Raw genomic sequence first — 22,722 nt, forward strand, 5'->3', positions numbered from 1 at the left:
AATTTTTAGTATATATTCCTGAGTATGAAAGTGTAAGAAGAACGCTATGACTATTAACATAACACAGGATAAAAAAAATTTGTCGTTTTTACTCAAACTGATGTTGTTTCAAACACACTTCTGCTGTGAAATTCGTGCAAACTATGTGATTTCTTCTGTATATGTAGAAGATACATGAACAAAACGTAATGAGATATTTTTTGTCTTGTTTACTTGACGATGTTTCCTAAAATGAAGCAATTAATGAATTAACAAATAAGCGCCTTTTCTAGCACTGGTATATATATTACTATCGATAATTTTGCAGCAATCTGTTGCATGATTTATAGGCCAGTTTTTAACAAACACTTAACGGAGCTCTCTCTCTCTCTCTCTCTCTCTCTCTCTCTCTCTCTCTCTCATACACACACACATTTTTTATAAGGGATGATACCTAAATTAATATATTACGTAAGTTAATCAATTTAAAGAATGATAATTTAATCAAAATCTTCTGACAGAAAAATGTGCGTAAGAGGTACATTTTCAAAATAATGTTTTTTATGATTATAACAGCAAACAAGGAAATTACTATTAAAACTAATATACAGAATTAGTAGATTTGTGTTTATAAAACAGCAAAACATTTCTACCGTTTCTAAAATAAAAATGACATAATTGATATTGTTGCATGCGCATATAATCACACCAATCTTATATGCATACAAACTAACCAAATTTGACATCACTCCATAAATTAGTTCTAATGATCTTTTCTGTATGTGCGGACCAATAATCACACGGTCGAAAACCAAAACAAAACGTCACCACTGCCACCAGTAGTAGCCTAACTTGTAGCAAATGAAAATAAAACCCATTTATTACTGAGGAAAGCAATTATCACACAAAGATACTCCAGACAATGCATTTTCTACGTCCACTCAACCCAATTAATGAAACCATTATTATAATGAAAGTACAACCTACACTGAACATGTATCTTAGACGTAGAAGGAAGAACGAAGTGTGGAGGGTATTTTTTTGAAACAATCTTTGTGTCGTAATGTTACTTTGATAACACATAAATGAGATAATATCTGTTTTAGTCTTAAATAATTGTTATATTATCGCTGTCAAAATCTCCTCGAGATTATCAGTGTTACACACACACACACACACACACACACACACACACACACACACATATATATATATATATATATATATATATATATATATATATATATATATATATATATATATATATATATATATATATATATATATATAAGTAGTATGGTGGGACGGTCTAGGGACTATGGGAGTTCCATGTTATAAAGATGATATCCACTCTGGGGACTACGTAAATTTAACATGGGAAGCAATATCCATTCTATGGACTATGGAAATTTAACATGGGAAAAAAAGACATCCACTCTGGGGACAAGGGAATTTAACATTGGAGAAAGGTAATATTCATTCTACGGACAATGTCATTTAAAACAATGGAAAAAAAATATCCATTCTAGGGACAAAGGCAATTGAACAATGGGAGAAAAAAAATAATATCCATTCTAGGGACAAAGGCAATTGAACATGGGATTTTTTTTTGGTTTTGTTTTTTTAAAAATTAAAAAAATAAAAAATAAAAAATAAAAAATAAAAAATAAAAAAATGGGGTAGGTAATGGAAAGTCATTCTCTTTTCGAGACCTATGAGTGGCCCTGAAAAGGGCCTTTGGTTTTATGTTGCCATTAACATAGACGGCATCTGTCACATCTTCTTCTTCTCATCCATAGACTAGTATCTGTCCTATCGACAACAGTCTACTTGGATCGGACATACGTGGGTATGTCCGTCCTGAACATCATTGTTGACACAAGGGTGGAAGATTGAACGTCGGTCCACATCTTGAGGCTCCGAGAACATGTGAGTGATTGCGCTGAACTGCGCTTATTTATAGGGAGAGGAAGGATTGAAACGGATTGAGTTCATTGACCAATCCAAACACGCGTGACAAAATTCAGTCAGCCCGCATCCAATCCGAAGAGAGCAGTCTGTGACGTCACGTGGTCTATATAGATTCGCTAGCGCCTGTGTGCAATCAATCTATGCGACAGTGATTCGACATGACGGAAACTCAGAAAACCATTCATTGGGGTGCACCAGCAGTGGAGACCGCCCAAGAGAACCCGGACTTACTTTCAGAAGAGGTAAATTGGGATTTTGTGGATTTTCTTACCTCGCAAGAATTTGTTCCGGAACCTTCGTCACCTTCTTCACAAGAATTTGTTCCGGAACCTTCGTCACCTTCTTCATTACCGCAATTGGAGAATTTTAGACAGAGACAGAAAGAAGAATTCGAGAAATTTATACAACGACAAAAGGAAGCGGAACAAACTTTTCTCCTACAGCAACAGCAGCAAGAAGAAGAGGTAAGAAAAAAACAACAACAAGAAGAAGTAGCAGCAAAGAAACAAGAGGGTGAAAATCAAACGGTCACGGTACTGTTGGACATTTTAGCGGAGTTAAGAAGTCTGAAACAAATGTATCAGACTTCTTTATTACGACCGAAGAGAATACGACCTTCCCGAGTTAAACACGTCAACCCTGTGACTAAGCCTACCGTACCACCCTTAGTGATTTCAACCCAATCATCATCATCAACAGTACGCAGTCCAGAAGTAGGCCTTGGCCGTGGCAAAGGCTTAAGGCAGTTAAAGTTGATTGCTTAAACTCACCCCTACACCAAAACAAAGGCCCTTTTCAGGGCCACCCACCTCTCTCGAAAAGAGATAGCCTTTCAATTTGCCAATAACTCAAAAATCAACAGAAAAAAAAAAAACATTTTACCCCTATAGTACGTGTATATGAGTGCGTGAGTGTAGCTTCTTATTTAAAATCAAAACTCAAAGACACTTACTTTATATAATTAATGTATTCTTTTATCCATAGTTACAATCCAATTCACAATTCACAACAAAACACTTTAAAAAAGTTCATAGACTTCTTCTCTCTCACTTTTTAGTCTCTCTGTTTTTTAAATTTCTTCACCGTCACAGTCTTTTCCTCTTCTTCCTCCTCACTTTCTTCCCTTCTTCTTTTCTTCTCCTGTTTCTTTTTCTTCACCTGGCTGCTTTCTTCCTCTGAAGAATCTCTCTCTTCTTCTGAAGAATCCCTCTTTTCTTCTGACTCCTCTTGTTTCTTTTTTGGGCAATCTGGAGACCAATGTCCTTTTTCTTGACAATAATAACAAGTATCTTGACTTTTGACTTTTCTAGCCCCTGTTTTATTTCTTTTTTGACGGTCTGGACACTCTGAAGACCAATGCCCTTTCTTCTGACAGATATAGCAAGTATCTTCACTTTTATCTCGAAAGGAAGGAGAGTAGTCCGTCGGCTGGTCTGAAGAGAATTTTCTAATGACCCCTCGCAAAGCTCTGATGAAACGTTCGATTTGGCTAGTCTCTTCCATCGTTGTGCTCGGTTAGAGAGTGAAATGAATAGTGAAAGGACAAAGACACACACCCTTTTATATACGCTGGTCTGCCATGACTATAAATTAGCCCATGGTGTTTAAACTTGAGTCATTTGACGTTTTTTCACTCAAGATGAAACGATCCTATTCATTCGAGAAGAAAGAAGAAGAAAAAAGTAAGAGGCAGAAACGTGATCTATCGCCTCGTACCAGGGCTGAAGTCTTGGCACAAATTTATGCCAGTGATTTTGAAGAGGACATGAGTGAACCAGAATCCGAACCCTCTAAACCAAGTTCACCACCCTTAGTCAACCCTGAAAAGTACTATTCCATTCGAGAGACGGAAAAGCGCTCCTCTAGAAAATTTAGAACTACGGCTTACAAATACTCAGTGAAGTTTAAAGATTTCAAGGCTGAAGTACCGTTAGAGAAAGCAGAAGGGTTTATTACTGAGGTGTGGGATTCTTTGCTCACTGCACTCAAGTGACAGTGTCAACCCAAAGAAGACGATCGCTTGAGACTTTCCATACAACACGACGGTTTGAAATCCCCTGTTTGGATCGAGTTTAGCAGACCCGCAGAATTGACTGCTTCCAAAGTCATGGACAAGATTCAACACATGCAACAATTTAATGACCAGTTTGACATCACCGATGGAAAAGCCACACTGGACATGACTCACGTCTCTCCTCCTCAAGGGACCGGACAACGCAATAAGGTGTTATTGGTGAACGACCTTCGCATCACCAAAACGAGCCTCGTCCGAATTCACAACCCTCAAGACCAGATGTGTTTAGCCAGGGCTATCGTAGTGGGACGAACCTATGTCGACAAGAACGACACGGTAGAATGGAAAAGAGCCTGGGAGAACATTCGAAAATCGAACCGAGCCAAACAACGAAGTGAAGCAGAACTCCTGTTACAACAAGCTGGCCTGTCCAAAGACACACCCTGCGGTATTCCTGAAATGCAAACATTGCAAGATGTCCTAGCTCCATTCTACACCTTGAAAGTACACCCTCAAGAAGTGCGCGGGCCTCTGTTGTTTCGAGGCCAAGACTTTAAGGATGGAAAATACATTCACCTTTATCATCACGATGACCATTTCGATACCATTACCACTATCACTGGATTCCTGGGATACAAATATTACTGTGAGACATGTGACTATGGCTATAATAATCTAGAGCAACACAAATATTGCGGATTGAAATGCTCAGGATGTTTGGCCTCTCCACCCTGTCTGAGCGAAGGACAAGAAAGAGTACATTGTCCAGCTTGTCTGCGCACGTTTGTCAGCCCTGCCTGTTACCAACAACATCTGAAGACGCAAGGTTCACAGCAGAAATGTGCTTGTCAACTACTGAGTTTGTGCCCTACGTGTGGACACGGCCTACGTACCAATAATGCCAAGACACACGTATGTTCAGGAAAGAAAAAATGTCACATTTGTCACCATATCGTGGACTTGGAACACCAATGCTACGTGCAAAAATACCAACCCCCACCAGAGAAAGAGGACGGTCACAAGAAGAAAGGCAATTTCATCTTTTTCGATTTCGAATGCATGCAAGAGACCGGTATTCACATTCCTAATTTCTGCGTGGCTCATCGTGCGTACAAGAAGTGCATTCAAGAACCTATCTTCAGTCATTGCCCTCACTGCAGCAAGATTCCTGGAGGACGTGAAAAAATCTTTCGGGGCCCGAACACGCTAGCCGATTTTGCCCAATGGGTCTTAGACCCCATCGACAAGACGTGGAGCCAAGAGGACATCGAACGTTACGGAGATTGACATCGTCATGCCACGGTGATGGTTCACAATTTCTCCGGATACGATGGACAGTTTCTTTTGAGATACTATACGGAACAAGGCACCGAGCGTCCTAAAGTCACTTTGAACGGAGCCAAACTCATTTTCATGCAAGTGGGACAAGTACAGTTTAAAGATTCGATGAGTTACTTGGCCATGCCTTTGAGCCGAATGCCTAAAACGTTTGGAATGACAGAAATGGCTAAAGGGTACTTTCCACACTTTTTCAATACGGAAGCCAATCAACACGCCGTTCTACCCCATTTACCTGAGGCTCACTATTACGACCCTGACAACATGTGTACCGAACAACGAGAAGCTTTCTACGCTTGGTACCAGTCTCACACCTCGGACCCTTTCGACTTTCAGGAAGAAATGTTAAAGTATTGTCGTTCCGACGTGGACATTTTACGACGTTGCTGTGGAAAATTTCGAGAACTGTTCATGGAACACGGAGGGGTCGATCCTTTGAAAGAAGCTTGCACCATTGCCAAAGCGTGTTCCTTAGTGTACCGGCAACGATTCATGCCTGAAAACACTGTGGCTGTCATCAGTCCTCAAACGACCAACTATGTCAAACGTCAATACTCGGTCAAAGCCCTACGCTGGTTACATTACTTGTGCGACAAGGAAGACAAATGGATTCAGCATGCCCGCAACGGAGGAGGCGAAAAGACCATCGGAACGCATTAGGTCGATGGCTGGGACTTAGAAAACCCCAAGATCGTGTACGAGTTTAACGGTTGCTTATTTCACGGATGTCCCGTCTGTTACCCTGACCGTGACACTAAAAATCAGTTTTTGCAACGAACCATGGAAGACTTGTACCAGGACACTTGTCAGCGACGCCTAAAGTTAGAACAGGAAGGATACCAAGTGGTGGAAATGTGGGAACACGAGTACGATCACCGTTTGAAAACCGATCCCGAATTTAAACACCTCGTGGAAAGTTACCAGTTCATGGACACGCTGAACCCGAGGGATAGTTTGTACGGAGGAAGGACCAATGCCACCTGTTTGCTGTACCAAGCCGACGAAGAGAAAGGAGAAGAAATCAAATACTTGGACGTGTGTTCGCTGTATCCCTACGTGTGCAAATATTGTCGCTTTCCTGTAGGGCACCCACAATTGTTCACCGAACACATCGACCTGAAAAACATTTGACAATACGAAGGCTTGATCAAGTGTAAAGTTTTGCCTCCCACGGACTTGTGCCATCCCGTGTTACCTCACCATTGTCAAGGCAAACTGATGTTTCCTTTGTGCCGTACTTGTGCCGAAACGTGCAACCAAGATCAACCTTGCCAGCACACCCAGGAAGAACGCGCCTTGACGGGGACGTGGGTCAGCGTAGAATTGTTCAAAGCTCTGGACATGGGATATCAACTGTTAGAAGTGTACGAAATTTGTCACTTTCCCAAGACACAACAATACCACAAGGGTGACCCCACGCAGAAAGGCATTTTCGCCGACTACGTGGATGCCTTTTTGAAACTGAAACAAGAAGCCAGTGGCTATCCTTCCTGGTGTCACACTCCCGAAGACCAAAAGACATTCAAAGAGAAATACTGGGCACAAGAAGGCATTACTTTAGATCACATCGAGAAAAACGAAGGCAGGCGATCGTTTGCCAAAGTGATGTTAAATCGCTTGTGGGGTAAAATGGCACAACGTCCGTGTTTACCCAAGACGGAGTATTTGACAGAACCTTCCCGCTACTTTCAGATGATTCACGACAAAACCAAATTCATGAAACACGTGGACGTCGTTCGCGAGGATTTGATCTTGGTCAATTACGAAGATCTGGACTTTGTACAAGACGACCCTTTTGGAAATGTCATCATTGCGGCTTACGTGACAGCTCATGCTCGCTTAAAATTGTACGAAGCTTTAGAACTGTTAGGGGAACGCGTCCTGTACTTTGACACGGACAGTTGCATTTACATCCATCACCCGCGTCAACAGCACCCTGACATCGAAGGAGACCGTTTAGGAGCCTGGACAGACGAGCATCCCGATGACAAGATTCTAAGTTTCGTCAATGGAGGTCCAAAAGATTACGGCTACGAATACCGGGACAAACAAGGAGAAGTGCACACGACGTGTAAAGTGAAAGGATTGACTCTGAATTATCGTACCAGTCGTGTGGTCAACTTTGGGATATTGAAAGAAGCCTTGCAATCTGGAGAAGATGAACACTTTAAAGTGACCACCTATCAACCGAACAAGATTGTACGTTTACCCACTCACCACATCGTCAGTCGTCCCTTGGAAAAAGTCTATCAAATCGTGTACCAGAAGCGAGTGCGACTTCCCAATCATTTCACCTTACCGTATGGACACGTCGGTATTGGTCTGTATATAAAAAGGAACCCTAGGCAAGATCGACAGTTCATTGTGACTACCAAGACCAAGTGAACACGATGAATACTTTCAGAGAAACACAAAACAAGTTTAGAAAGGCACAATTCAAGTGTGGGGCTTCTGAAGTGGAATGCGATTGTGAGCCTTGCGACCTTTCAACCTGTGTTAGTGACAGTACCAGAAGAACCCGTCACCCAGGACAGGACTGTCGTGGACATCCCTGAAAGACCCTTTCGGGAGGACACTTGTGTGACCTTACCCCCTATAGAACTGGTCAGAACATTACCCAAAACATGTTGTACAGACATTTGTTTTTATTCCACGTTGATGGTTATCATGTGCCTTTTATCGTTGTACTTAAGCCTTTGGCTTTTATGTATTTTTGTCATTCGTATTCATGTTTAAAACATTCAATAAACGTGTCCTGAAAAAAGTATATAAACTCTCGTCTTGTTTGTTTTCGTGTCACAAGTGACATTCCTCACACTATGGCTACCTCTGCTGTCTCTGCTCCCTCTTCCTCCACTGTTAAAGTCATCGACGAACACTTAGATCGTGCCAGTTGGGAGGCTTTGTATCTTCGCCATCCCTTTAACATGCTCATTGCTGGACCTAGCGGTTCAGGCAAAACCGAATTCGTCAAACGCTTGATCGAACATAAACATCATTTGATCAATCGTCCACCTCAACGCATCTTGTGGTGTTACAAAGAGTGGCAATCGGCGTACAGCCTCTTGCGAGAAAGTCAAGGCGATTCCATCGTGTTTGTGGAAGGCATTCCTAAAGAAGACGACGGCATCGTCTCTGACTCCCGTCAAACCCATTTGGTCATTTTCGACGACATGTTAGGAGAAGACGAAGAAGAAATTAAACTGTGGTCACGCGCAAAGGGCATCATCGTAATGCCAGTGTCGTTTACATCACTCAAAATTTGTTTCAACAAAGTAAAGCCCATCGCACCATCAGTCTCAATGCACATTACTTGGTCTTGTTTTAAACCCCTCGAGATAAATCGCAAGTGCAAGTCTTAGCCAAACAGTTAGGGACACCTTGGCTGACTCAGGCGTACGACGATGCCACTCAAACTCCACACGCCTATTTACTTGTCGATTTGAAACCTACGACCCCCGATGATTTGCGATTTCGTACCCACTTGTTTCACCACTGGTGCCAAGACGGAGGGCCTGTCCTGTACACGTCTCCGTCCTCGACTTAACTTCATTCCACAAACAAATCTATAAAAACCTCAGACCCATTTCGTCTGTCTCACACATATTTTGAAAATGACGTCCTTTCAATCGCATCTTCCCGTCAAATTGTTTCGTGCCTTGTATGGCATCAGTCGAGAAAAAAATCCACAAACACGAGCTCGTGTCTTAGAAGCTAGTCTCAAAGAAGTCTTACGATGGTTCACGGTGACGGCACGTCAATTACTCCAAGGGATCATTCAGATTCCTCATCAAACCAAACGCTTTTTTGATCGAAACAAAGTCGCTTTGACCCAATTGGCCGATCCCCGCATCGACACTTAAACCAAAAAACAAATCATTTTGAAACGTGGAGGGAGCGGTACTCTAGGAGGGGTCATCATTCGCTCTCTCTTAAGATGGGATCCTAATGCCCCCAAAGTTCTCCCCAAGAAAAAAGTCAAACGAAGCTCCAAGAAGAAGAAAAAGACCAGGTCCCCAAGGAGAACTTCTCCAGTGGCGGGACCCTCCTCTTACCAGACACCACCCCGGAAAAAGAAAAGAAGCCCCCAGAAAAAGAAACAGAGAAAAAGTCCCCAGAAAAAGAAAAGTCCACAGAAGAAAACTAGTCGCAAGAGAGGCACTTCGGCCAGGACGCAACCTTACACTCGCAAACCACGACCTGCCACGGCGGTGACTGCGTCTTAGGCAGCCTCAAGTTCATCCACTTCTCCGTTGATGACACCGAGAACTGAAGAGTACTTGGAGACGTTGATCACACCAAGAACTTCTCTGTTGATGACCCCAAGAACTTCCCCTGTGGCAGGACCCTCCAATTTAGCGGCAGTGGCTGCTGCTCACAAAGTACCGTCTCCCAAAATCAAAGTCCAAGAAACATCGGGCATGTTACAAAGTTTATTGGATTTGTCCAAGCAAGAACTAGCTCAATTTAGTCCGTTGCGTACCCCTGCACGACGTGTCATGCCTGTCCTGATGTTGATACGACGTAAAGACAATAAGTGGCGACGCGTTCCAGTATAAAAAAGGTGTGTGACCAAGTCGGGGTATCAGTGTTTTGGTGCTCCTGAAGATTCAAAGATGTCACCTTCCAAAAAGCATCCCTCTTCTAAACAACCCCAAGGAAAGAAAAGGAAAGGACTGCCTCCACGTTTAGTCAAACATGGGGACATGTTATCTGTCCTGTCCAAAGCTTCTCCACCCCTACGAAAAAAACTCATTCAATCAGCTTCCAAAGAGGTCATAGATACCGTGTGCGAATGTTGTTTGAACGTCTTAAAAGGTACGATCCCTTTGTCCAAACACCAGAAACAATGCTTAGGCAAACATCGTCACGTTCTTCGCCAAATGGTTCAAAAGAAAATCCCCCTTCGGGAAAAAGAAGATGTTGGTCCAACGTGGAGGCATTTTACCCCTCTTGTTAGGCCCATTGCTGAAAGGAGTCTTGGGAACCATGTTGGGAGGACTGATGGAAGCAAGATAAAAAGGCCCTCTGAAGTCCCAAGATCTCAGAATCGACCCTTGACAACCCCATGGAAGGACGAAAACTAGCTTTAGTGCCTTACAAACTATGGATGGAATACCATCGTTGGCAAGAACAACGCACCCCGCATTTACCTCCCAATCCCCATTTGAGCGAAATGTCCCAGTTACAACACGAATTGCAGTCCTTGATGGATCGCCAAGATTTGTCCGAAACAGAAAAATCGCAAAAGTACGGTCAACTCTTCCAACGACTACAACTCTTTCACCAGAAAGCTTTAGACGAAACAGCTCTACCCACTCTGAAAGATTTTAAGACCTTGATGAAAAGTCCAGCACCATCACCTGTATAACCACCACCACTACCAGTGACCAAGACAGAAAAAGAAGAACAAGAAGAAGTGCTTCAAACTTCACCAGAAAAAGTACGCAAGTTAACAACACCACCTACCTCCACAATTCGATGGATTAAAAAGATGATGACCACCCATTCTTCATCACAAGAGAAAAAGAAAGTGAAGACAGAAGTGAAACAAGAACCGATATCCCCTGTTCCGACATCCTCCTCTGCGACATCTATTGCTGGTCGCACACGCAAAGCATTGCAATTCAAGAAAGTACCCCAAGAGAAAAAGAGTAGCATCTTCCAAGAGTGGGTGCCTTATTAACACACAAACACAAAATGGAAAAAGTGTTAGCATTTACTACGATGCCTCGCATCCTGCAGGTTACGCAGGAGTTCAAAAATTGTATCGTGCTGCCAAAACGCGACTGAAAAGTCTCCGTTTACCTCAAGTGCAACGATGGTTACAAGAACAAGCAACCTACACTTTACACAAACCCATTCGACGCAAGTTTGCCAGAAGTCGCACCCGAGTGGAAGGCATCGATCATCAATGGCAAGCCGATTTAGCCGATGTCTCTCATTTGGCCAGCTACAATCGCGGATACAAATATTTGTTTTGTGGCATCGACGTCTTTTCCAAATTTGCCTGGGTCGTACCCTTGACTTCCAAATCGAGCAGCGAGTTAGTGCGAGCCCTGCAACGAGTGTTGAAACAAAGCGGTCGTCACCCTCTTCGATGGCAAACGGACAAAGACACCGAACTTCTGAACCAAGCTTTCCAAAAAGAATTAAAGAAACGTGACATTCATTTTTTTACCACCGAGAATCCTGAAACCAAAGCCAGCATCGTGGAACGTTTTCAACGCACTTTGAAAGAACGTATGTGGAAATATTTTACGCATCACCACACTCTGAAGTACATCGACATCTTACCGTTCCTGGTGCAAGCGTACAACCAAACTTACCATCGAAGCATCGGACGTGCCCCGCAAGAAGTGACTCCCGAGAACGAAGTGCTGGTGTTTGAGCGCCTGTTTGGTACGTCCCCGACGAGGGCTGCCCCCAAGAAAAGTGGAGTGTTGACCGTAGGAGATTGGGTACGCATTGGCAAAACCAAACGCACTTTCGACAAAGGTTACTTACCTAACTGGACGACCGAAATGTTTCGTGTCACTGAACAAGTGCATGGCCGTCATCCTGCCGCCTATAAATTGGAAGACATGAACGGAGAAGTGCTCAAAGGAACGTTTTACTTACCCGAGTTACAACGTGTCATCAGAAAAGAAGACGACGTGTACGACATCGAAAGCTTTCTCGAACGCAGAACCCGTAAAGTGGGCAAACGACGTGTCAAAGAAGTCAAAGTACGTTGGAAAGGATATCCACCCAGTTTTGATTCTTGGATCGACGCTTCGCAAGTCATCGACTATAAAAAGAAGTGACCATCATGCCCTTTCACACAGACGCAGCTACGTCGATCACTCCTTCACCTAGTTTTTCTCTGCAAGATTTGCAAAAACAACCCTTGTGGGTGTGGTGTGGAGAACGTGTGCCTAAAACGCAAATCGTCTTTTTCTGCCATATCTTCGTGGCGTATTGTGTCATCGAGGCAGCCATTGCTAATTTGAGTTTGCAACAAGGAGACAAACAATTGTGGACCATTTTATTGAGCAGTTGCATCGGTTACCTGCTTCCCAATCCCTCCCTGAAAATCTCCTCGAACGGGAACAACGGGAACCTTGTGTCCAGTGCCAGTGTCAGTCACCACTCCAATAACCACAATAATAACCCCATTTGGGGCGGAGACACTCCTTTGACGTCCAGTAACCCCTCGGACAGCCACAGAACTCTGGAATTATGGGTCACCAAAACCAATTTTACTTAACCTTACCCAGTGACAGTTCCATGGAGGTGTTTCCCAAGAACACGTTGTGCTGTTACACGGCCAAATTACCTCAGACCATCCCATTAGATCACGAAGCCCATTGGGAAGTGGCTTTAGTAGAAATCATTCACCCGACCCAAGTCCTCAATGTCCTTCCCAATCAAAATTTTTTTGATGTGGAAGTTCATGACGAACAATTGCAACAGTACTTGGATACCTATGGCAAATATGACGAGAAAACCCCTGGCACAAAAAATCAAAAGTACACCACCTATCACTTGTTCGTTCCCCCAGGCTATTATTTTAGTGGTCAACATTTGGTGAGCACCATAGCCTCCAGGTTTAATGTCGTGTTTCTGAAAGCTTTGGAAAGTGTCAAAAAAAGTATCATCATGGAATACCACAAAGCAGCTCGTCGCTTCTTGATGAAATTTGACGGGAGTAAAATCGTGTCCATTTTATTTTGTCCTGAATTGTTTGACATGTTGGGCGGAGACATGGACATGAGAATGGCCATGGTCAAGAAAAACGAATTACCAATCATTTACGACAACGAGTCTTTTAGCAAGTTATTTCGTGCCCCGGTAGAACTGAACCAAGGACTGAATTTGATGTTTGTGTACTCCGATTTGGTGGAGTATAACGTAGTGGGACACACCTCTGTGCCGTTACTGCGTGTCATTCCTTTCAAAGTGGATTCTGCCACGGTCACTGACGAGAAAGGTGGAAACACTTACCACGTTCACCGCGAATTTGTACATCCTCACTATTTGCCTGTCAGCAAGTCGTATTTGGACACGGTCAACATTGCTATAAAAGGAGATCTGGGACAAAATATTCCATTCACCAAAGGAAAAGTCACGGTGAAACTCCATTTTCGAAAACGGTTCTCTCACGATTCGTAAGTCATGTATCCAGTGTACCGAGGGGTTGCTCGACAGCGAGGACACGGTTTAGGAGATATGTTAAAATCGGCCTTTCGTTCGATGGCCCCGGTGTTGAAACCGATGGTGACACGCGGATTGCACGCCTTGAAAGATGCGGCACTGACACAAGGCAAAGAATTTCTCCAAAATGTCATCATCGACAAACAAAATCCTAAAGAAGCCTTCATGAGGGCAGGCAAAAATGTCTTGCTGCAAACGGGCAAAGACCTTTTTGGGCCGACGAGACACACCTATAAATGCCCTGCACGCTACCGAGTCAAGCATTCAGCAAGGACAAGGCAGAAAGAGACGACGAAGAAAACACCCTTTCACCAGACTTCACACGTCTAAAGCTAGAAAGACAAAGAAAAGAAGAACCGTTCGAGACTTAGACGTTTTCGATTATTGAGAAAGAGAAAAAAATGATGCACCGAGAGTCTTGCGCATGTTCCAAGTCGGAACTGGATCTGTTTGCCATGCCCCCCACCATGATGACCATGCAAGAATCCCAGTGTTTGGAATTTCATCCCGTCTCCTCTTTGACGGATTCCGCTCCCATCGAGTTTGAAATCAAAGGACAATCGATCTGAATAGCAGTTACCTGTACTTGAAAGTGAAAGTGATCAAAACAGACAACACCAATCCAGGAGGCAATGCTAGAGTAGCTCCTGTCAACAATTTCCTTGTTCAGCGAAGTGGACTTGTACTTGAATAACAAACTGGTCAGCAGCAGCATGGATACTTACCCATATCGTGCCTACCTGGAAAATCTCTTGACGTACGGAAAAGAAGCCAAGAATACTCATCTGGATGCTTGCGTGGTATGGAAACCTGACACGGTAGGTGTAGGCACGTTTAGCGACACAGTCCTGACAGAAGATGACAATCCTCACAATATGGGGTTTAACGACCGTCGTAAGAAAATTCTGCAAGGGCGAACTTTAGAACTGATGGATCGTTTGCATTTGGACATGTGGTTACAAGAAAAGTATTTGCTGAACGGGGTGGATATCCATCTGAGACTGAATCGTAGCAGTGCCGCTTTCCATTTGATGGTCCATGCCAATGAATACAAAACTATCATTCAAGAAGTCCGACTTTACGTGCGTCGTGTGGAAGTGTTACCTAAAGTGGGAAACGACGTCAGTCAGACGTTGAGCAGAACGACCGCCAAGTATCCGATACGACGCGTAGAAGTGAAAACGTTCACCATTCCCGCTGGACAGCGATCCATGATCGAAGATCATCTGTTCCAAGGACAGTTACCCAAACGTTTGATTGTTGGTATCGTCAGGAATTCAGCATTCAACGGAACCCACGATCAAAATCCTTTTGAGTTTTAACATTACAATGTGTCCAAGATCGAAGTCAGTCGCGACAGCAAGACCTTGTGTACCCGACCCTTTGAGCCCAACTTTTATTTGAGATCGTACTTGTCCCTGTACGAAGCCACCGGACAGTTAGGAACCAACACCAGTCACGGTATTTCGTACGACGATTATGCAGGTGGCTATGCTTTGTGGGGTTTTGATTTCACTCCAGACCAAGGCAGCGACGAGGGACATTTCCACCCTATAAAATCGGGTCAGATTCGTGTGGAACTTCAGTTTGCAAATCCACCTCCAGATCACACAGTGAACGTCATCCTGTATGCAGAATTTGACAATGCCATAGAAATCAACAGTTTGAGAGAAGTCATTCTAGACTATTAGAAGCCATGGAAGACTGTTATCCCTCTTTGCCTAGTGGAGAAACTTTGAAGATGGAATGTGAGGAGACCGGGGAAGAAGAATCTCAAGACAAAGACGAAGAAGTTATCATGATGAAGTCAAGATGGCCAGAACAAGAAGCTCATTTAGTCTCCTGTTTTGCCAAACACTTGGTCGAAAAAATGACGGAATTGATCAAGAATGATTGCTATGGATGTCATAACGATCATCCCAGTCAAATTCAACCCGATAAATGCCTAATGCTGGGTCAAGAAGAAAAATTGAACGAGTATCTGGACGAAGCTTGGAGTCTCATCTCAGACGAAGTCGTGTTGCATCAGTGGTATAAAGACTTGCGTGAACATTCTTGTCCACCATTAACCACTCAAGAGATCCATCGTATCGAAGCTCTCCTGAATCAGAGTGGGGAGACAAAGCGAAGAAACGGTTATTTGTCAGACATTTTTAAGCAAAAAGTCAGGATCGAATTGATGACTTATTATTACCTGTGAAGAAGAAAACAAACACGCAAAACATGGATACCTGGGAACTTTATTACCTTTTGAGCCACAGTTCATACACGGCTTCTTGGAGTCCTGTCGTCTGTGCTAAAGATGAACTCCCTCATCGCAAACCTCAAGACCATCTAGCTTATGTGATCAACACGGACGACAGTCATCTCCCAGGAACCCACTGGGTAGCCGTCTACTTTCCTCAAGAAGGATGTGTGGAATATTTCGATTCGTATGGATTGCCCCCTTTGGAAGACGATATCATTGACTTTATGAGAAGAAATGCTCAGACCACCCGATTCAATAATGTGAAATTACAAGGCACATATTCCTTGGTGTGTGGACAATATTGTATGTATTTTCTGCATCATCGCAGCCTGGGCTATTCCTTAGAACATTTAGTGACTCATTTTGATCCTCGTTCTTCTTCTAGAAACGATGTGAAAGTAGATCAATGGTTTTGTGACCATTATGCTTATCTTTTGTCTCAAGCTAGGAAACGTAGTGTCCATCAATGGCCTAATGACTTCCAACAGTGGAAATCACAATTTCATTCACAACGTTGTCAGCCTTGTCCAAAATAATGTGTGAGTTGGAGAAAAAAAAAATGTTTGTCATTTGAAACAAAATGTTTGATGTTATATTGTTGGATTATTGTTAAAAATGTTATAGTTGTTTGTTAGTGTTAAGTGATTTTGAATAAAAAAGGTTGTGTTTTGAAAAAAAATGCCTTTGTCTTTTGTTTGGCTATAAGAATTTTGATTCATGCTCTTTGACTTCTTACTATCCCTCTCATGTCACTCATTGAACGTTCCGGCTCGAAAACCGTGAAGGGATGTTTTCCTTCACGTCCGCGCTTTGACTTTAAAAACCGGGGCAGTTTCCAGTCTAGCCATCCATTGCCGACTCATCCTCCTACGAAGATGTGCTCCAAACTAGCTAAGCTAAACGAAGCCTACGTGAATTTGCACAGGGTCAGACACAGTCTGATACCGAAGCCAGAAGAGATAGAGAATGTGAGAATGTTAAAAGTCACTGAAGACCTGATAGAAGAGCTCTTCAGAGAAGAAGTGAACAGGGCGAAAAAAGAATGGACAGAGAAGTACAGACTTCAGAAACAGCAGAGAGAGCAGCAACAGCATCAGCAGCAGCAGCAACCTGAACCTGACAGAGGCTTTGTCGATTGTCGTATCGACACCAAAGAATTCTTCTTCTCTTTCCGAAGAAGCAGACCTATCGCCAGAAAGTCTATCGTCAGAGGACATCGCATTCTTAGAAACTAAATGATTGCCATAGCAAACAAAAAAAACAGCCCTTTTCAGGGCTACCCAATACTCTAGAAAAGAAATAGTAATCCATTTGCCAATGTGTGTATGTAGAGTAGTTCGAATATAAACACTTACTCTTTTGTGGTGTGAGTGTATGTGTTTGTGTATATGATTGTGTGTTTGTAAGCACTCACGTACGTTTCTGTGGATAGTAGATTATGACCATGTGGGGTTTTTTTGGTTTTTTTTGCTGTTTGACGTGTGGGGAGAGTAGATTTGGGGTTTGATTGGATTGCTTTGCGTATGTGGATAGTATATTATTTGTTTAATAAAATTTTTTAGAATAGTGATGGGTAGTATAAAAAGTGAGTGAGTGTTTCTTTTAGGTCCGCGTGTTGTTTGGTCATGATCTAGGTAAGATCAATTTTGTTTTAGGGGATGTTTTCCATCACGTCCAAGCTTTCAGTGTAAATTAAAAATCGTTCGGCAGTCTAGCTACCCTTGTTGATTGATCAACACCACTAGAATGAACACCAGACTAGCTAAACTGCTTGAACTTCATGTACACCTGGAATATGCCAGGCGTATAGTGAATGAGCTGGCTGCAGAGGCCATCGTAGAGGAGGGAAGGATGAAAGAGGAGGAGAGAAGAAACAAAGAAGAGGAGGAGAGAAGAAACAAAGAAGAGGAAGAAAAGGAGAGAGGAAATTTCAGAATCCCAGAGACAGAAGATTGGGGTTCTGAAGCCACTTATCCCGCCTCTGCTCTCCCCACAAAAAGAGTGAAAGGAGACTGGGGAAGATGTGTGTTTGGTGCCAGGCCTGGAAGGTGCCATCATTAACCAGGTGTCACTGGAGTTCAAAAACAAACAGCCCTTTTCAGGGCTACCCAATACTCTAGAAAAGAAATAGTAATCGATTTGCCAATGTGTGTATGTAGAGTAGTGTAAATATAAACACTGACTCTTTTTTTATAGTGTGAGTGTATGTGTTTGTGTATATGATTGTGTGTTTGTAAGTGCTCACGTACGTTTGTGTGGATAGTAGATTTGGTTTTTTAATTTTAATGCTTTGCGTGGGTGAATAGTAGAGTTGGGTTTAATTTTAATGCTTTGCATGTGTGGATAGTAGATTTGGGGTTTGTTATTTGCTGCTTCACTTATGTGGATAGTAGATCATATGAAATGAGAAAAGTAGGGGATGTTTTCCTTCACGTCCGCACGTTTTAAGTGATGATCTAGGTAATATAACTTTTGGGCTTTAGGGGGATATTTTCCATCACGTCCGCGCTTTTCGTATAAGAACCCACAGTATTCGTCGTTCAAACCATTCTACAGAGAATAAAAAAGAAGATGGCTTCAAACCAACTTGATAAAATGAAAACATTGCAAGACGTCCTGGACAATTTGAGTATGATGGAGCAAATGTTAGTGAGGCTAAACGAGGATCACTATTCTTATAGTCCCCATCGAGTGAAGATGGAGATCAACAATTTAAGAAAAGTAAAGGACATGATCAATGCTCTGATGAAAGAAATAAAGGAGGAGAAGGACGATGAAGAGGAAAGGATAAGGATGAGAGAATGGAACGAAAAAATTGAAAAAGAAGAAGAAAATGAGAAGAGGAAGAAAGAAGAGAGGAGAAGCAGAAAGAAGAGAAAAAGAAGAAAAAGGAGGAAGAAAAGAAAGAAAAGAAGAGAAAAAATGTAGGACAGAAAATAAGAAGCTGGTGGAGAAATAGAAGAAATTAGAAGAAGAAGAAAACCAAAGGCCCTTTTCAGGGCCACCCACATTTCTCGAAAAGAGATCGACTTTCAATTGCCTACCCCTTTTTATATTTTATTTTTTTATTTTTTTTTAAAAAAAAAATAGAAACCCCTCCCTGTTTCAATTTTACATAGACCCTATACAGACCCAGGGGTTTTTTGTCCATGTTAAATTTACATAGACCCTATACAGGCCCAGGGTGTTAATGTTAAATTTACATAGACCCTATACCGGCCCAAGAAGGTCTGTAATGCTAATTCCTCATAGACCCTATACAGGCCCAGGGTTTTTTCTCCATGCTAAATTTACATAGACCCTATACAGTCCCAGGGGTTTTTGTCCATGTTAATTCCCATAGAGCCTATAGTGTCCCAGAGGTTTTGTCCATGTTAAATTTGCATAGACCCTATAGTATCCCAGGGGTGTGTTTAATGGTAAGTCCCATAGGCCCTATAGTGTCCCACTTCACTACTATTGTTTTTGCTGGGTTTTCTTAAACTATGCATTTTATATAGTCCCTTTCTCTTATACTGCGTCTTTCTCTTAAACATTCATCTCTAGTTCAAACTAACGGAACTGTACATGAGTGAAAGGGCAATGTGAAAAACAAAAAGCAATTAAACGATTTTATAGAAGGAAAAAAGTATTTTTAACCATAATACTCGGTGAATACAATAATAGCACTGTTCTGTTAATGACTGCACCCTTTCCACATAAAGAGTAATAGTAAATTCAATGAACTATCAAATAATAAGGCAATTTAACCTAAATATTTACCTCAAACGTAGACCAGAATCGTATCCGAAAGGAGCCCATTGACTACATTTCATCATACAGGATCTTATCTAACCAAATTTTTACCAAGATAAACGGGATACTGTTTTCTTTCAATGCACAACTTTGTATTCGATCCATTTACAACTTTCCAAACTATTTACAGTCCCCTGGCGTTGTATCATGATTTGCAAGAAGAATATTTATTTTAGGTATATCAGCTGTCACCATGTCAGTTTTAATCAAACATATGTTTGTTTTATTACACATGGTCGGTGGGACCGTCGTTCCTCTGTCTAGTTCAATTAATATTCGGCCTAGAAAAGTGATTCACTAAAATGATTTCATAGGAAGAAAACATATCTTAACTTTAAGCAATGTATTGTCTAGCCATTTCAACAGACAGCAAATCTACAGGCGTTCCAGAGCATAATCAGATCTCGCAGCTCCCTATCTCACGATACTCAGCCGTACCCATCGGACAGTGACCCAGGATTCGTGATAGCGAGGAAACGTTACCTTGTACATAGACAAATATTTTGATCCAGAATGCAACAACTCTTCTCCCAGGCAACATACATGTCCAGGCCATACGTTAATACTACCAAAATATCAAATGAACTCATACGAAGAAAAATAAATCTAATTCTTGTTCCCATAGCAATCAGTATAAAGGCCATTGAATAAATTTCAATTCAAGTTCCTGTCCAACTATTTTGCATTACATTTCCAGATATATATATTTCTCCTGCCGTGCTGAAAATGGGTGTATTGCCACATGCACCGTGTGGCTGCTTTTAAGCATATTTCGTGATTCGTTAAATAAAATGGGATTCGAATTTGAGTAAATTAACTCATCTAGGACCATGCCCAAAAAGAAAACAAAATGTTCTACATATGACGTTAATTCATTAAAACGCTCGAAGCAATAGTTTGATGCATATTACCTTTGTAAATATTTAGCTCCAAGATATAGCTAGTATTAACAATGTATTCTATTTCTCTAATTAGTTGTTCTATATATTCGTTTCCTTTATGTTGTTGATGTACATACATTGTCCAATTTGTATGCAGGTAGGATAGATTTTATTGTATCTCCTCCCTTTATATACTAGTTAATTCTTACAATTAATTGGTTTTGTTTAGAGATTTATTTGTTTGTCTTTCCTTTATCCTTTATGATAATTTACATTTTAGGCATGTTGTTTCAGCAATCGTGGTTTTTAAACTGCGTAATATTTCATTTTAGAGCTAACTGTACAAGTTTAACAAATTGGCCTCACAAATCATGGTAACTGGAAATAGAGTAGTTAGAAAAAGGGTAGTAGTCGAGATCCCCATATGAAGTTCATATATTTTATATAGTGGTTAAAGCGTCAGACTCGGATGCGGGACGTCGTGGGTTCGAAACCCGACCGTGTCATACCAAAGACTTATAAAAATGGTTCTACCAGCTGCCTCGCTTGGCGCTCGTAATTAAGAGGTTAGTATTAGGACTAGTCGGCCTGGTGTCAGGATAATGTGACTGGGTGGGACATGATGCTACATGTCTGCGGCATGATGCCCCAGCGCTTGATATAACTATAAACTACCACACTGCAGACATCATAGCAAAATGACTGAAAAATTGCTAAAGCTACGTTAAAAATTCAGAACACACACACACACACATTATAATTTTTATACAACATTATCTGCAAGTTTTAAACATTGTGTGTGCATCTGGCAGTTGGCAGTAGTTACTATTTTAAACTTTGAAACTGCCAGAAGAAGGTTACCTTCTTATGTGTTTTACTGCTCAAGTAAATGTCCCTTAGAGTCCTAATCTGTGGTGCATTTATAGCTAGGAACCATGTCTAACACATAGACACTCTAGCTAGTATATATCCCATTGTCAATATACACATGTCACTAAGCTATTCACTATGATATTGTCACTAGTAGCATGTGGCTATAGTTGTTTACATGCTACATATATTTAAACTTAATCCGTCTATCAGGACTAGTCCGGCAAGGTTCAAACATGGACACCGCTAATTTTAAGCATCAATTTACGGTCACTCATAAAAAAAATGGTACTAACAGCTGCCTCGTTTGGCGCTCAGCATTAAGAGGTTAGTGTTAGGACTGGTCGGCCTGGTGTCAGGATAATGGGACTGGGTGGTACATGATGCTACATGTCTGCGGCATGATGACTTAGTGCTAGACATCACTATAAACTGCTACATTGCAGACATCGTAGCGATATGACTGAAGAATTGTTAAAGCTACGTTAAAAATCCAAATCACACACACACACACACACACACACACACTATTGCCAATAGATAGTACATCACTTTGTAATATATGTTACTATATATAGTATTTACCTTACTATGACCTGTGTCAGGAAATTGATAAGGCCAATCAATCAATCAGATCTTAACAAAATAGATTTCCTTAACACAAAATCAACCTAGAACGATTTCGTTACTTTTCACAACACTATCTCGTTCTTCAAAGTAAATCGTTATTAGCCTATCTTGCAACATATTGCCTAAATTGGTCATTACCATCATATTTATTGGATCCGTCTTCTTCTCAATTTACTAGGAATTCCATAATGCTTTGTAAACCACATTCGAAACAACCCTATGGATCCTTTCTTGAACCAACATTTTCTATGAACTATTCCAATCAGCGTGTGAACCGCTCCGGTGGCCTAGTGGTTAGAGCGTCCGCCTCGGATGCGGGAGGTCGTGGGTTCGATCCCCGGACGAATCATACTAAAGACTTACAAAAATGGTACTAACAGCCGCCTCGCTTGGCTCTCAGCATTAAGAGGTTAGCGTTAGGACTGGTCGGCCCGGTGTCAGGATAATGTGACTGGGTGGGACATCATGCTACATGTCTGCGGCATCATGCCCCAGTGCTAGACATCACTATAAACTGCCACGTTGCAGACATCGTAGCGATATGACTGAAAAATTGTTAAAGCTACGTTCAAAATCCAAATCACAACATCACCAATCAGCGTGTGAAATTGCATATATTGGCTAACATAAGCATGTTCTCGATTCAGTTGAGGCTTCCGAAAGATACAATATATCAGGTATGTTAAATAAAAGGACAAGGTTAGGTTTCTCTTTACTGTAAATTGCGATGTCGAAAGGAAATTAGAGAACCAGGTCATATATGCTTCATCATATCAAATTTTTATCGAAACCTTAACTCG

The sequence above is a fragment of the Sinohyriopsis cumingii genome, unplaced genomic scaffold (genome assembly GCF_028554795.1).
Source record: "Sinohyriopsis cumingii isolate HCF-2022 unplaced genomic scaffold, ASM2855479v2 utg001710l, whole genome shotgun sequence".
In the NCBI taxonomy this organism is placed as follows: Eukaryota; Metazoa; Mollusca; class Bivalvia; order Unionida; family Unionidae; genus Sinohyriopsis; species Sinohyriopsis cumingii.